Below are 14,918 nucleotides of genomic sequence, written 5' to 3'. Positions count from 1 at the left end.
TGAATCTTATATGAAATACACATGCCTATGTGAGTTTTAAGTAGTTTAAAACTCAAATTTTCATGCCATTAAAGTCTGATTGGCAAAAATTGTTGCCAAAGTGAATTCAAAAGAATACAACTGTGAATGGAGCAAATTCATTTCAAAATGTGAGGTTTTAGGCCCTAATCCATCAAACCATTTAGTATAGGCTTAACATAAACCACATGAGTACTTCCACTCATTTCAACAGATCAAACACATTTTTAGAGCTTTTTGGATTGAGGACCTATAATCTATTGAAAACTGATACAGATTATATGCTTACCAACTGATCAGATTGTATCTTTTAATTAAACTGTAGCCATCAATACAATTGTCTGAAAATTTGATTTGTGATCCTGTGACAAATTTCAATATTTTGAAATTCAGATATTTTTGTTTTTATTTGGGATGAAAATATAGTCAAAATTCTGAAGTTTTTGGTAGAATGGATAACGACAAAAAATTGTCTCAGAAATGTTTCATGACATTTTAGATTGGAAAAAATCTAGATATTCCCAAATCAAAGCATTTCATGTCAGTCCAGTTTCTCATTAATCTGTGCCTGCCTTTGCCGCCACAGTGTCTTATGGGAATTGTCATTCATGTGCATCGTGTCCCCATTCTCATCCATAGACTGGGTTCCATAGCCAGACTGTCTCCCATCATGAGCCATACTCATATGCCCCCTCCCCGATGAACTGCACAGGTTCAAAGGGGAGACTGCAGTGCATCATGGAAGTCTGAAACATTTCAGCAACACCATCATTTTTCTATGGAAATACTATTTTGGTGAAAAATTACCAATTAGCGTTAGTTGCCAGGATTTGAAGATACAACAGGCATAACATGAATGGTGGCATTCAGTGCAGACTTTATGCCGAAGATACTCTGTTACAACAGCAGACAAAAGCAATGCATGGGTAGTGGCATGGCAGGCCACTCATAAACACAGCTGTACCTCTGGAAAAGACAAAGTAGACTAGTGTTATAAGCACACTTTAAAGAAAACAGTTTGCTGGGATTTTCAAACACAGCTAAGGGATTTAGCTACTCAAATCTTTATTTCCCTATGTAATTATGAAAATCTCAGTTTTAATAGTTTAAAAATATGAAGCTACAAAATCACTTGGAAACATTTCAATATCAAGAGAGAGGAGATTTCCAGAATGTATCTTTACAAATTAAATATTCATTTAAAAGTGACGAACAGTGGAAGTGTTCCCAGAGGCATCTGACCATAGAGCTAGCTGCACATCATAGCTGGCTGGGTGTTTTTTCTGAAGACTGCCATAGAAACCATGTATTATACAATGCTCAGCAATGAAATGGTTTGATTTTTTTAAATCAGCAAATCACTATGGATTTCCTTTTCAGCTCACCGCATCCACTGACCTTTGTAAAGAATGTTCTTTATAAGCCTTCAAGATAGAGAACACGCAGTATGTTGTGTTCCATGTCATGTCCATCATTATTCACTTTTTGACATTACTTATGTTCCTAAGTCAATATGTTCCAGATTCATGAGGTATTTGTCCTTAATCAAGAAGCTATTTAAGAATACGCTTTTAATTGAGTTTTACATGATTAATTATTTCTAAATGCCTTGCTCTCATTTTTGGATAGTTGAAAATTGCAGATTTTTTTTTACCAATTAGGGGCCAAATCTTGTGAATGTCGATGGTGATTATGACTCAGTAATTCATGGAAATGAATTGTCTTATACATGGTTGTGAGAAATTTGCCTGTAACATTTTGCTGTGGTAACTTTCAATATGTATTGGTTGGTTGTAATGGAAAGAAATAGGTTAACACAAACGTGTGTTACAAAAAAGACTCGTTTTAATAAATAATCATCATTTCATATTTGGCTTTGTACAAGAAATGTACCCCTTTAATCTCTGCTTCTTGTTTTTACTCTTTGGTTTAATAAGTCTATTCTTTTAACTGAATTGTCCCTAAGGGGAAACTTGTATGCTTGAATATCCATGCTATCAAAAAGATGGGCCAAATTATCCCTATGTGGGTGTTCTTTTCATGGGTGAAAGCATAAGTCGTGTCTTTTCATTTACAAAATTTCTCAGATTGTTTCATTAGGAGCAGCATTTCCCATCCAGTTCCCCTTCACCATCTTAACTGAAAGAACAAAGGGATCAGAAGTAGAAGCAATGGATCTCAGAGGATCATCTGGTGACAAATGCCTCATAACAATTCTTACTCAGTCCCATTGGGAACACAGGGTTGGCAGGTACTGCCATGGACTTTACTTTGGTAGCTGTTATCTCAGGTTTTTGCCTTTGGCGGAAGGGAAATGAGCTAATAAAGGAAGGGGAGAATCTGTCTTCCCAGAAAGTGAGCTAGGGTCAGGGGCTGAATGAGCTTTTCCCTGTCTTTTGGTGACAAACTGTCAGGTGCAGACCATATTGAATAGATGTGCCTACTCTGCCTGTTTAGCACATGGAGCTACTTGGCTAAAGCGATTGATTTTGATTGTTTGGGTTACTTATATTGTATAGTGAATTGTAACTGGAATACTTCTCTGATGGATTGTATTTTCCTGAGGGACAACTTGTCCTGAATTTTCAGTGCTGGGGAACAGTCTAAATTCATTGCTATATTTGCTTTCCACAAGCTACTCTCATAACTTTTTATGAGTCATATACCCAAATATTTGGCTAATATTAACAGTATCATTCCATTTATTAACCTTAAATAATTTGGGATGTTGCAGATTATGTATGATATGCATTTTATGACTTTTTACCTGTGGATAATTTAAGCATTGTGCATAGAGACACTTACTTCTTAGTCTAAGCTTAATTTTAACATAATCTTTACTTTAAAAAATAAATTTGAATGTCATGGTAATGAAATGTTGTTCTCCCTGTTGAGTGAGTAAACGGCAGGAGAACTGTACTTACCCTGCCCCTACAAAGTGCCATGCTAAGTACAAGTTCACTTGCTAACCAAGGGGGAGACGTGCCAAATCCAAGTGCAAATGAGAGGGGATTAGCTGTGGACTGGGGGCGGGCAATAAAAAACTGGCAGCCTGTAGGGTTGATCCCTGGTGTGCTGCTGCTGCTGTGTGTACCCGTGCTTCTGCAGGTATTGGAAGATTGCAGCTCTTGTTAGCCGCAGATTAGCGTTTGAGGCCAATGCGAATGGTGGGAACAGCATGCCACTTCTCGCTGCTTGCATTGACCACTAATGGTAGTTCGCAGCCAACAAGAGCTGCAATTGTCCAATACCTGCAGAAGTGCAGGTAAAGAGAGTTGGGGACTAGGGATTAACCCTGAGGACTAGATCCAGCCCACGGGCCAGAATTTACTCATCCCTGGTATGGACTCTGCTTAAAGAGACCTCGGTACTACTTGAGCCTCCCTTCTTGTCCCCTCTTCATTGTTTAAAGACAGTGTTGACTAGATGCAACTGAGAGTCCTTGTTTCAGTTCAGTGGTAACTGGAAGCTGATGAGCCGATCTGGTTTGGGAACGGTGTGGTAGTAAAACTCCATAAAGAGGCAGCAACATAGAGATTCTTTGCTACCCAGTGGAATCACATGAATGCACCTTTGCACCTTGGCCTTCACTGAGGACAACCAACTGGGAATGGGGGTATAGTGGAAGCAAATGGGAGTGGTGTGTTCAATCGTTGGTCTTTTGTACTGCAAGGTGGGAAACAGGCAAATGATACTATCCAATATACAGTGAGGTGTGTGTTTGCTTATGTTGCCTTGAATTGTACCCAAACTAATGCTGGGTTCCCTTTCCCTTGTAATAAGTTTTCTTTTGCTATACACAGACTCAGTGCTTGTGAGTAAAGTAGTGTTGCTTCTTGAATGTGCGCTGGGGTGGAGTTAGTTTTCCTATATTACTGGATAGGTGCTCAGGCTTGTTCTGTTTTGAGGAACCCTGACGTAGACATTGAATCCAGCCCTTGTTTCTGCCAATTCCATCTGACAGAAAGGTTGCACTAATAAATGAGTGTGTGGTCAATATTATCTTACTTGCTAGTTTCCCAAGAGACTGGCTGTCCCTCTGTCATCTCTGGCTTACTCTCTTCCCCACCAACTGACCCACACAGTTTTTTAATATGAAGAATCCACATAATGATTTATGGTATAGAGCAGAGGTGGGTGGCTATTTTCCCTTTTGGTTCCTATTTTCCTGCATGTGCCAGACTTTCATTTCTAACAGGATCATCTGATGATATATTTATTGTTTTATTACCATCTATTAAAATAGTAATATTAATATTATAATAAAAGAACCCAAAGTGCTTGTTAGAGTTGTCTGGCTTCTGACAATACTGCTATTTTTCATGGTTGGTTGCATTTTAGACTGGCAGCAATAGCACTATGAGGAAGGAGCTATTTGTGCAAAGAAATCGATTAGCCTAATTTATGGAAATCAAATCAGGTGGTATCAGGAAATAGCTTTTGTACCATTTAACACTGCAATAGATTCCACATCCTCTCTTCTTCCCCTCACACAGAATACAATGTGGGAAGATGGCCCTGAAGAAGTGCCGTCTTTAATGTAGGAAACACACCAAGACTACTTTGAATGTTCCTGGTATCGAAGGTGGCAGGCAGTATATTCCTGAAGGTCATGACAGGGCTATATCAGTGAAGTTTATAATAAAGGTGCCTAAGTGGTATATAAAAGATTCAGCAGATAATTAAAAGGGGATCTCTGCTGAAACAAACTGTAGCATTTTAAAAACTGCAAGGAGAATGAAAGTGCCAAAGAAATTTACAAATGTGATATGCCATTCATTTTAGAAAATACCCTTCATACCTGGGCCAAATTTATAATTGAGGCCAAATTCTGCTTATAGCTGTCATTGAATTAAAAATGTGTACATGAAAGCAAGATGAAAATTTAACCTACTGTGATCCCAATGAGGGTGGGTAAAGAAACTCTTTGAAGACTCATTGTAATGGGATATGCAAACCACACACAGGGCACAAAGGGATTAAAAGGCAATACTGGCCCCAGACAGCCCCATCCCTCTACACCTGACAAGCATGCTCTGACTGGAGAAGCAAGTTAAAAGGAGCTAGAAGCCCAGACAAAAGGTAATGCAAAGGAGTGGTCCAAAGAGCTGCTAAGTACTGTAAGCATGTCTTGTCTAAATAACTACGAGCCCCTTTTAGACCTGCTCCTTTGGACTTTTTTGGTTGTAAGGTGATTGATTGCCTGCTTTGACTGAAAAGATCTATATATAGGAAGTTGCCAGGGAAGCAATTTGGATTCATTGCAGAGGTCACTTTGCAATGTCACTTTCCTCAGGGCTTGGACCCCATGCTGAGGTATGGACTAGGTTCTTCTTCCACATGACTTTAAGGACTGAGACCCAGATGTGGGTAGAAAACTGAAGATTCCAGCTTAAATTCAGGATCAAGATGCTGGAAGTCAGGTGCTATAACCACTAGGTAACCTAGCACTTTGTCACACCTGTATTTGAACTTTGTACCCAAAATTTACTAGATATTTTCACTACTGAAAAGAAAATCTCCAATCATGCACAATACATATAAGTTACTTCGTGCATGGCATTTTATAGCAGATTTAAATTACAAGTTGATTTCATAATTCAAGTTTAGAACACAACAGAAGTCTGAGGGGGTTGAGTGAAAGGGCTATCACATGGAAAAATATGATGAAAGACCATGGCACATATGTAGAAATTGAAATTGCGTATACCCATATTAGAGAAGCAAAATTCTGATTACAGAGTGATTATTACTGCGCTGAAGGATCTAGAAATGCAGATTCCCTTTTAAATGATGTACAGAGGCATAACTGCAGATTACTGAGTTTGTCCATGGAATCATTTGACCTCAGCCTGGGTTCAAATTTGGCCTTAGTTTGTGAACAAATAGTGGTCTGCACACATTTGGTCCATGTTAGCTGTGTTCAAAGGGCAATTGTTCTTTCTTTATCTACTATATATTTCAGAGAGTTTGTGTCTGTCTGTGAGTCTTGTTTGTTCAAGAACTCCTCCGAAATGGTTAGAGCTAGGGTCACCAAAGTTGGTATGCAGCTTCCTCTTACCCTAACTTAAAACAAGGTCAGGGTTTGGTAGTGCCAAGACAATGGGATTTGCCTGGAATAAGATTCTTTCTCACAGAAAGGGAGGGGTCTGCTAGTAGGTGCAGTTTTACTGCAGAATGAACACAGAGGTGGGCGCACTGGTAAGAGATTGACCAGCTGTGGGAGGGGCTTTGGATGTTGCCGATCACCATATATAGGTAAAGTTCCTATGCTGGTGAGCTGTCGACCAGGCAGCGTGCCCCCCCCCCCCCCCCGCCCTTGCCTCAGTCAGCCTCGCAATTGGCAGTGTAAGTCCTGCTGGCCTGGTCATTCCCAGGGATCAGTTAGCCTCCTACACCCCTCATGCCCTACTCTGATCCTACACACACCTCCCAACCTCATGCCCTAACTCCTTCCTCCCCCCCCCCATGCCAGTCTCCTGCCCTGAACGCCCCATATCCCCAAGTCCCTGCACTGACTTCTGCACCCCCCCCACACACCTCTCCAGTCCCTCTGCCTATAGCCTCTCTTTAATGACCCGAACAATGCTGGGTAAATGTACTAGTTAGGCATAACTGTAATTTCACAGCAAGTGAAGTAACAATGCTGTCCCAAGTGGGAGCTTTCCCAGTAATACTAATTTATGCTCCCTGTTACAACATATATGAATATTTTGTCAAAATTGGACATAAACTTAGTTTGCTCTATTGCCATACTGAATTTATGTGTCAGCACATTTTGAATTTGAATCCCATTCATTGAGAGAGGTCATACGGAAATGGTTATATGATTTTTTTTTAAATGGCCACTTAATCTACTTCTAATTGTAAAGAACCAGCAAACCTCAGACAGATCTGTGCATAAATTAGTTCAACATGAACCTGTCCTGTAAGATCACAATAAGAATCAACTGTGATGAAAATTGGATTCATTCAATCTCCCCAAAATTTTGAACTCCAGGGCCTACATACCTGAATGAACCAAGTCTGATACAGTTCACAAACCCTTAGTAAACTGAACTTGGATGGGTTCACATAGTGCTAATCATTTGCTGACCAGAGGAAGGAAAAAGAAAGTTTGTCAGACCACTGAAAAAAAAATATACCCTAGAGGAGAAATACACTTTGTAATCTTTATCCTGAGGGGAAAAGGCAGCAAATGACAGTTTAAAATGAATCAGTGGATCATCAAAATTCTAGTGAAGAATACAAAAATAGTAAGGGTTACTTAAGAGAAGATGCTTACTAGTAAAGGCATGTCTGCGTTACTCCTTTATGTGAATTTCTGTTTATGCATGTATTAATTTATAGATATTGTACAGATATGAGGAGCTGCTCTATGGAAAGGGCCTCTGAAAATGGAAAGTGGGGAAAAAAAATTCCTGGTGCCTGTAAGAAAAATCCAGATTTGGTTGTTCCTGACGATGCGTTTGGGAATGGAATTCTTATAGGGCCTGATCCAAAGCATGCTGAAGTGAATAGAGAGACTGCTATTAACTTTGTTAGCTTTGGGTAAGGTTCTCATTGAGCAGAGTCTCAAATATCCATCACAGCTGTGCTTTCCACAATACCATATGGGATATCTGTGCTTGTGAATACAGCAGGACTGATAATGCTCAAGCTCATTTTCTTCTTTTCCAATTTATGGAAGAGACATGACAGTTCTTTAGTAGTATTTCAGTTTTATTTAAGCAATTTTAATAACTTTTTAGTAGGCAGTCTAGCCAAACCCTAATGAACCAACATTTCAATTGTAAGAAATTCAGTAATCCCCATGAAATTAGAATTGATTTTTCCCAAAATTTCAGATGACCAAAATACATATTTCCCATGCAATTCCAATTGTCAGGATTTTTCTATATTTTAGTTTAATAAATGTCTGAGAGATGGGCCCTATATAAATATTGTTTATGTTTTTAATATTTGTACTGGCTTTATATCTTTAGAGAAAACTCCCGGGCCAACTCCAATTAATGTTCATCTCCTTACACACATTTAGTGCCTTCAAAATTTGCATTCACAACAAAATAAAGTCTTCTGCATCCTCCTCCACACGGCACACTCATATTATAATTAGCCAGCTCCCTTATGGAAAGCCTGGGTGAATAAATAGTGGTCTGAAGGTCAAAACTTCTGGTTCTCTTCAACAAACTGGGATTGTGGTGTAAACGTGACTTTTTTTTTTAAATGTCCTCTCCTTGAGTCCATCAGTTTAAACCAGGGATCTGTTACTTGGGCACCTTGATCTCAGCCTCTGCTATATTACACGGGGGTAGCCTCTGCACTATGTACCCACCATGTCCCAAAACAAAGTTTTATCAAAACTAACACCTTGAACTTCACTCATCACAAAGCACAAGTGCAAGATGTTCCCAGTATGAACTAAATATTTAGACTAACAAAGGTCATATTGAGTTAGACAAGTGCATTATCCTTTGTTTGTACTGACAATTGTAGCTGTCATCTCTGTTAAAAAAGAGAAATGATCAATGAAGTGTATTTCTTTCCAATGTCCTCTGGATAATGAATTGGTAAACTAACTTTAGACCAGAAAAATAAGAAAAGCATAGCCATGTGATTCTAGAACAAATACTCTTCACCCAGGAAATTGGTGCACTCAGGCTATACAAGTAGAGCAACAGAATCTAAAAATGCTGAAATGACAGAAAATGGAATGATCATTTTCTGGCAATGTACAATCTTTAAGAAAATGTGCTTGTCTTGAAGGATGTCTTGCATGTTCTCTTAAACATCTTCACAATGGTACGATTCCCTGAAGAATTCATAGGAGAATATAGGATAAACATATGAAGCTAATACATTTGCATTTTGAGCCCTTCGATTTGTTCAGATCTGAAACTTGGGGACTGTGAAACCACATAGACAATAACTGAAGAAAGTGTTCAATTCTTAAAAAGTAAATTCTGAAAAAGTACCTCTGCTACTGATGTTGGAAATGACATTACTTTCCAGCAAGATGGCAAGACTCATAACCTAAGCTAGATTTAAAAAAGAATGTTGGGCCAAATTCATTGCTGATGTAATTCCATTTACTTCAGTGATGGATTTACACCAGGAATTAACTGGGCCTTAATTATAATACTTTTGACTTTTCAAAGTACCTCTTATCATTGTCTGTCAGCAGGAATTCTGACAAGTAAATAAGACTTAATTGATTATCCATTAAGATCCTTACCTTCTCTCTGTATCTTATGTGATGATGGTAAAGAATCAAACTCCTCTTTTTTTTTAAATAATGCACAAGAATCTAATGCTACCTTTTGTGTTTTGTTAATACTTCAATGTAAAGCACCTTCTCTACTGCCCCCTTCCAGTTTGGCATCTTATTACAGACTTAAAGAAATAATGCATATTGCCTTATACACTTTTTCTTATGTTACTTTCGTTGATACTATAATCCTGATCTTCCTCTCAGGCCATGACATGGGCAGCCTGTATTCACAGGTCAGTTACTAAATTGTAGTTATGAGACAAGTAGTGAAGTTGGGGCCAAGCTATGTCAGGATACCAGGAAGTCAAGCTCAGATTTCAAGTCGCAGACTGGAGGAAAGTAGCAGAGCTGGGGATGAATTGGAGTTAAGAGCTGGAGTCTGGGCAAAGGCAATACAAAGTCTGGAGCAGAAGCAAAGGCAGTTGCTGTTCATACAGATCCCCGTGACGGCTCACTGGCTTTTATATGAACATGAGACATGCAGTGAGCGGCAGGGGATGCTTGTTCAGACCCCACTGGGCAGTACTGCCAGCAATGTTGAGCTTCACTGGGTCCCCCAGAAGAAACCCAGCCTGAGTTTCTGATGAAAGTGTTAGCAGCTGGAACTGCTATGGTCCCTGGTTCTAGTACCACACTTTTTCTTAATCCTCTCCCAACCAACTCACTGCTCATGACCCTGGATTTCAACTGGTGGAGCCAAAGGTGTAGTTCAGTCAGGGTAGGGAGTCCCAGTCCAGGGCTTCATAAAAGAAATAGGAAAAATTGGGTGTATTTTGAGAAGCTGTAGTTAAAAACGTAGCTGGTTTGCTCTGCTGACATATGTGGAAGAGTCCCAGGAACTAGTGGTCCAGTTTCTGGGAGTGTCAACTAGGCTGGAATTACTTTGGCCTACTGAATATTGAAGCTTGGCATGCTATGCATGTCTTTTGTAAGCTTTCTTCACCTCTTTTATATGGTTCTTGAGCTATTCCTGGATGAGATGGATCTACAGAACTTGAGTTGGTTCTGCCTGGATTGTTGGTGCTGCCTGGGAGGTTGCTGGCACCACCAAGTAGAACTTGTAATTCACAGAGAAGGGTCTCTGACCTGGAATGGCATGGTCATCATTGTTATAAGTAAACTGCATGCAACAGGAGCATGGACCAGTTATCTTGTTGATATTTCATGAAACAAAGTATCGTTCCAGTAATTGTTTCACCCTTTCAGTTTGTCCATCTGTTTGGAGGTAGTATATGGTGGAGGTAGATGTTCTTTAACCAGAGCATTTCAAACCAGAAGTGAAAGATGAACTGTGGGCCTCAATCTGAAATTGTTGTCTGAACTCTATGAGGATGAAATATGGTTTGCACCAGGAACTGGGCAGTAGTCTCAGCACAGCACAGATGATTGCAAGGAATGAAATGGAAACATTTAGTCAGACAGATCATGGCTTTTAAGGCCCTACTATGTGTCCCTTGAATGCTGAAAGTTCCACAATAAAGTCAAGGGTGAAGGCAGACCAAGGCCTCACTGGAGTCTCCAGGGAAATTAAGGTGCCAAAGGGCTCTAAAGGGCCAGGGGCATCTTGATGCAGTAGGTGAACAAAATCCACCTTAACTGCATTTGAGTCAAAGTTCAGGCTTTGCAGAGGTTCTCAAGCTTCTTATTGCTGGTAAGGACCTGTACCAAATAGAGAGCTCCTTAAGGTGGTGATACCATTCTTCAAAAACAGGTTTGATGGCAAGTAGCATTTTGCCCACTATTGCTGTGGGAGGTGGTGTTTTCTAGAGTAGTATGCACAAGAATACAAAATGATTGATGACTGAGTTTATGCAAGAGAACTGCCTGAGGGCCACTTTGGACACATCTATGTAGATGATCACATATTGGTCCGGATTGTCCTTCAACACGTTTACAAAATTTTAAAATGTTGCAAGTGCATTGGTTAAGCCAAACATCATTCTTATGTATTCAAAATACTTATATTGGGTACCAAAAGTCAGTCTTGCATTTGTCCTCAGGCCTTATGCACACTAGATTGTATGGCCCCTGAAGATCTAATTTAGTGAAGAGCCTGGAACTCAACAGGTGGTCCAACAATTCTAGGATAAGTGGCAGGCAGCGCCGGTTATGATTCAGTGCACAATAGTTTACACCGAGGCATACTGACACATCTTATTTTTCACACAAATAGGACTAATGGAGATGTGGATGGCCAAATGAAGCCCTTTTTTGCATGCATGCACAGTGTTTCCAGCTTTGGTTCAGACGTGTACAGACATCCCTAGGGTATATCAGACAATGAGGGTAATGAATCCATGTTTGCCTTTGAAACACATTCAGGTAATCTCAGTACTTATTAGAGAGGCCAGAATTCTGATTTAGAGCCTTTTGATTAGCCCCCACTGTCTGAAGACTCGCTTCCCAGGGTTTTATCTGTTCCTCAGGCCCTAAGTGTGGTTTACTAGAGTAGGGTTTGTTGACTTATTGGAGGCAAGTTTTCTGCAGGATTCATGAGAGAAGCTAATGCTCCTGTGATATCAGAAGTTACATGGGCCTCACTGCTCCAACCAAGGAATGTCAATAATTATCAGGAAAAATGGGGAATGGATTATATAAAGCATATTATTTCCTGGTACCCCTTCCATTACAGCCTTGAGGGGGATGGTATTCCTAACAACTGGAGCAATACTTCAATAATTTGTACCAGGTATAGCATGAGTTTTGGCCAGAAAGAGATCACAATGCTTTTGAGCTGCCTTAAAGCCTATTAAATTGGTAGTGACTCTAGAGATTGTCATCAGTTGCAAGGGAATCTGTCTTGCCTCCCCCAGAATCTCAGTGGCAATAGGATTGTGTTCTACTTGTGCGTGGTTCTAGAACATAGCACTCTGGAGATGCCTAGGCTGTTTCCCCCTGTTGGGCCTTGACTGGTTTGTGTCTAGACTTCTTCCAAGCTGGGCAGAAGGCCAGAGCACACTGTAGCATTCTACAATAAAAAATAGATTTATTTGGCTTCAACATGTCAACATTTGTTCTCCTTTGGAGTCATATTGGCAATCCTGGTTGACCAGCATAGGTTCAAGACTGTGGTGTAGTGGGTGCACAAGAGGGTATTGGGTTCCTCCTTCTGCTCATGCAGCCTAAGTCAATGCACAGGACAAGATTAATAAAGGTCTCTGGAGAGCTGGGCTTTTTGTTGTGGACTAGCTCATCTTTTATCTCCGCACTGAGTTCCCACCAGAGCTGGTATATTTGGCTACCTCATTCCATTCAACGTCAGCCACAAACTGTCAGAGCAGCATAGGAAATGGCAAGCCTTTGCCCTGGGGGAAGTTTCTGGAGGGCAAACTCTGCAGAGTGGATGCTATATGGATTGTCAAAGATCATCAAGGAGGGAAGAGAGCATAGTGCTATTCTGCTCCAACGGGGATACCTAGTTGAATACTTCGTCAGTAAAGAGGCTGAGAACCAGTTCCACCTTTGTCTGATCTGTGGGGTACTTTCTGTTGTAGAGGAGGAAGAACAGCTTCCAGTGGTTCAAGTAACTGCAGTGCCAAAACTGGGACACTAAATGGCTAACATAGTGCCCGTGCTCCAGCAGCAAGCTAACTGCTTGCATAGGGTCTGTGCTTTGGTTCCAAATTGTGTAGCTTGGGCCTATAGCATGAGATTCTCTGCCTGCTGATGGGTGATTGCAGGTCTCTGGGGCCATTGGTAGGAGGGGTCACTTTTTTCATCTTTTATGAAGAGGTTGGATGTGGGGAGCCAAAGCGTCTGAACAAACTATCAACACTAAGCTCTGGGAAGTCTACACAGGTCAGTTACCAAGTTATATTCAGGAGACAATTTGCAGAGTTGGGGTCAAGCCAAGACAAGATGCCAGGAAGTTAGGATCAGGCATCAAATTGCAGACAGGAGGCAGTAGCAGAGTCAGGGTCAAACTGTGGTCAAAAGCCAGAATCCGGGGTTTTCAGCACAGCACCATCTGGAGTGGAAAGAAGCAAGCAGTCTATGGTGTGTCTCACTGTGATGACTTCCTGATTTGTATGCTGGCATGGGCCAATCAGTTGAACCCCCATACTCCTAGGTACTAATCCTGCCTAATCTGTAGAAAACATGTCTATCAGGTGAACTGAAAGGAGCATCTCTCTGACAAACGCACCAGGAATTGTGCTCAGTTTGCCTTACACTTACCTGGATTATTGGTTTAAGCAAAATGGACTTAAAAAAGCTTGTAGATCTTGGAATTTTCATGCTGTTTGTCTAGCATCAGTAATCACACTAGTGTTAAGCAAACACGTGATGTTATGGAACCGTATACAGCTGGTAAGTTGTCTCTAGATTTCACGTCATTAGTTGAACACTCTTTTAATTGAAATCAGTTCATTTGACTATTTTATCTTCTTCTTAACTAAAGTGTGTAGTATAAAAACTTCCACAAATCTTGACTAATTCTAGTTTCTACAGAAACCAACAAAACTATTGCTTGAAGGTCTAAATAAGATTTTAATTCTTCAGGGACAGGTTAAACAGGGAGGTGGTAAGAACACGTTTGACTGATCTACACTCGATGCTTCCTCCATTGATGATACTAACTGGGTCACACTGTTGCTAGGTGAAGTCATAGTACAGGCAACATTCCTCCCCATTATACTTACATGGGGAAAAGATATTGCCAGTGAAAAGCAGGACAATTTCACAAATGCAGCTTGTTGCTGTTTAACAGATACATTTGGATGTAGGGACACATGTGGCTGCATTACTCTCCCAAAGTTCAAAATGAAGAGAAAATAGATTTTGACAGTCACTTCAGAGATAAGTGATAACAGATCAAAGGACTTCCTTTTACTGCAATATTTTCATCATTATGGAACTGAATCACTTTGGACGTTCACTTGTGTTTGAAATCTTTCCCTTTATAATAATTGAACTCTTTAAACATAGCTCAGAGAACAAAGGTTTCTCTTTTACAGTTAAACTTTTAACCCTTCAGGTTGAATTGGCAGAGACTAGAGGAAAATCCACTGTTTTCACTGAACTTTTTACCCTTTAAAAAAAAACCCAAAACAAAAAAGAGAACAAGTTTAAAGTTCATTCAGCGAGAAAGAGGTTTCTACTGGGGATTACTGGTATTATTAACTTCCTGACCTCGACAATTAAAAGGGAAGAGTTGGAGGCAGTGCAGACTTTGACTCAACTTTGAACTTTTAACCTCTTGAGTAATGTATTTAGTGTGCAGGGACATACACAGTAAACTCTCTCATTACTAACTTTCTTTAGCCCTTGAAGACGCAAAATGTCAGCAGTTATACTGTTACGTTAAAATTATACTTTGTTTTTAATGTTTCATTTCTATGGGTGTAACAGTTAAAAACTGAAGGGAAATATTGTTTAAGTAGAAATAATAAAGACCACTATTTTCTAGGAAGTGAAAAGTACAGTTAACAGGCAAAAGGGAGAAGAAACCTTGAATCAGACTCTGCACTAGGGGTAAGTAATTCAAACAATGTTGTATTTTACCTTTAGTACATACACTGATCTTTCATTGTTGCCTCTCAGCAACATTTTCTTTACAGAATAGAAGTATTTTATCTCTTTACTCAACAGCTTCACTGGGGTTTATTTCCTCAAGCATTAAACATGGTGA

At 40.0% G+C, this 14,918-nt stretch overlaps 1 protein-coding gene across 2 annotated transcripts in view; it reads left to right on the top strand.

Moving 5' to 3' along the window:
• The window catches only part of SAMSN1 (SAM domain, SH3 domain and nuclear localization signals 1), a 396,747-nt gene that overhangs the window by 155,702 nt on the left and 226,127 nt on the right, over positions 1-14,918 (top strand). The window contains exon 3 of one of the 2 annotated variants that reach the window (XM_075909843.1): positions 14,697-14,761. The gene's annotated coding sequence lies outside the window, so the exon portion shown is untranslated. Of the gene's footprint in view, positions 1-14,355; positions 14,762-14,918 lie in introns of those variants that run through there. The other variant, XM_075909842.1, reaches the window with a different exon arrangement.

Source organism: Pelodiscus sinensis, chromosome 1, assembly GCF_049634645.1.
Source record: "Pelodiscus sinensis isolate JC-2024 chromosome 1, ASM4963464v1, whole genome shotgun sequence".
Taxonomy (NCBI): domain Eukaryota; kingdom Metazoa; phylum Chordata; order Testudines; family Trionychidae; genus Pelodiscus; species Pelodiscus sinensis.
This window is presented reverse-complemented; position numbering and strand designations above follow the sequence as displayed.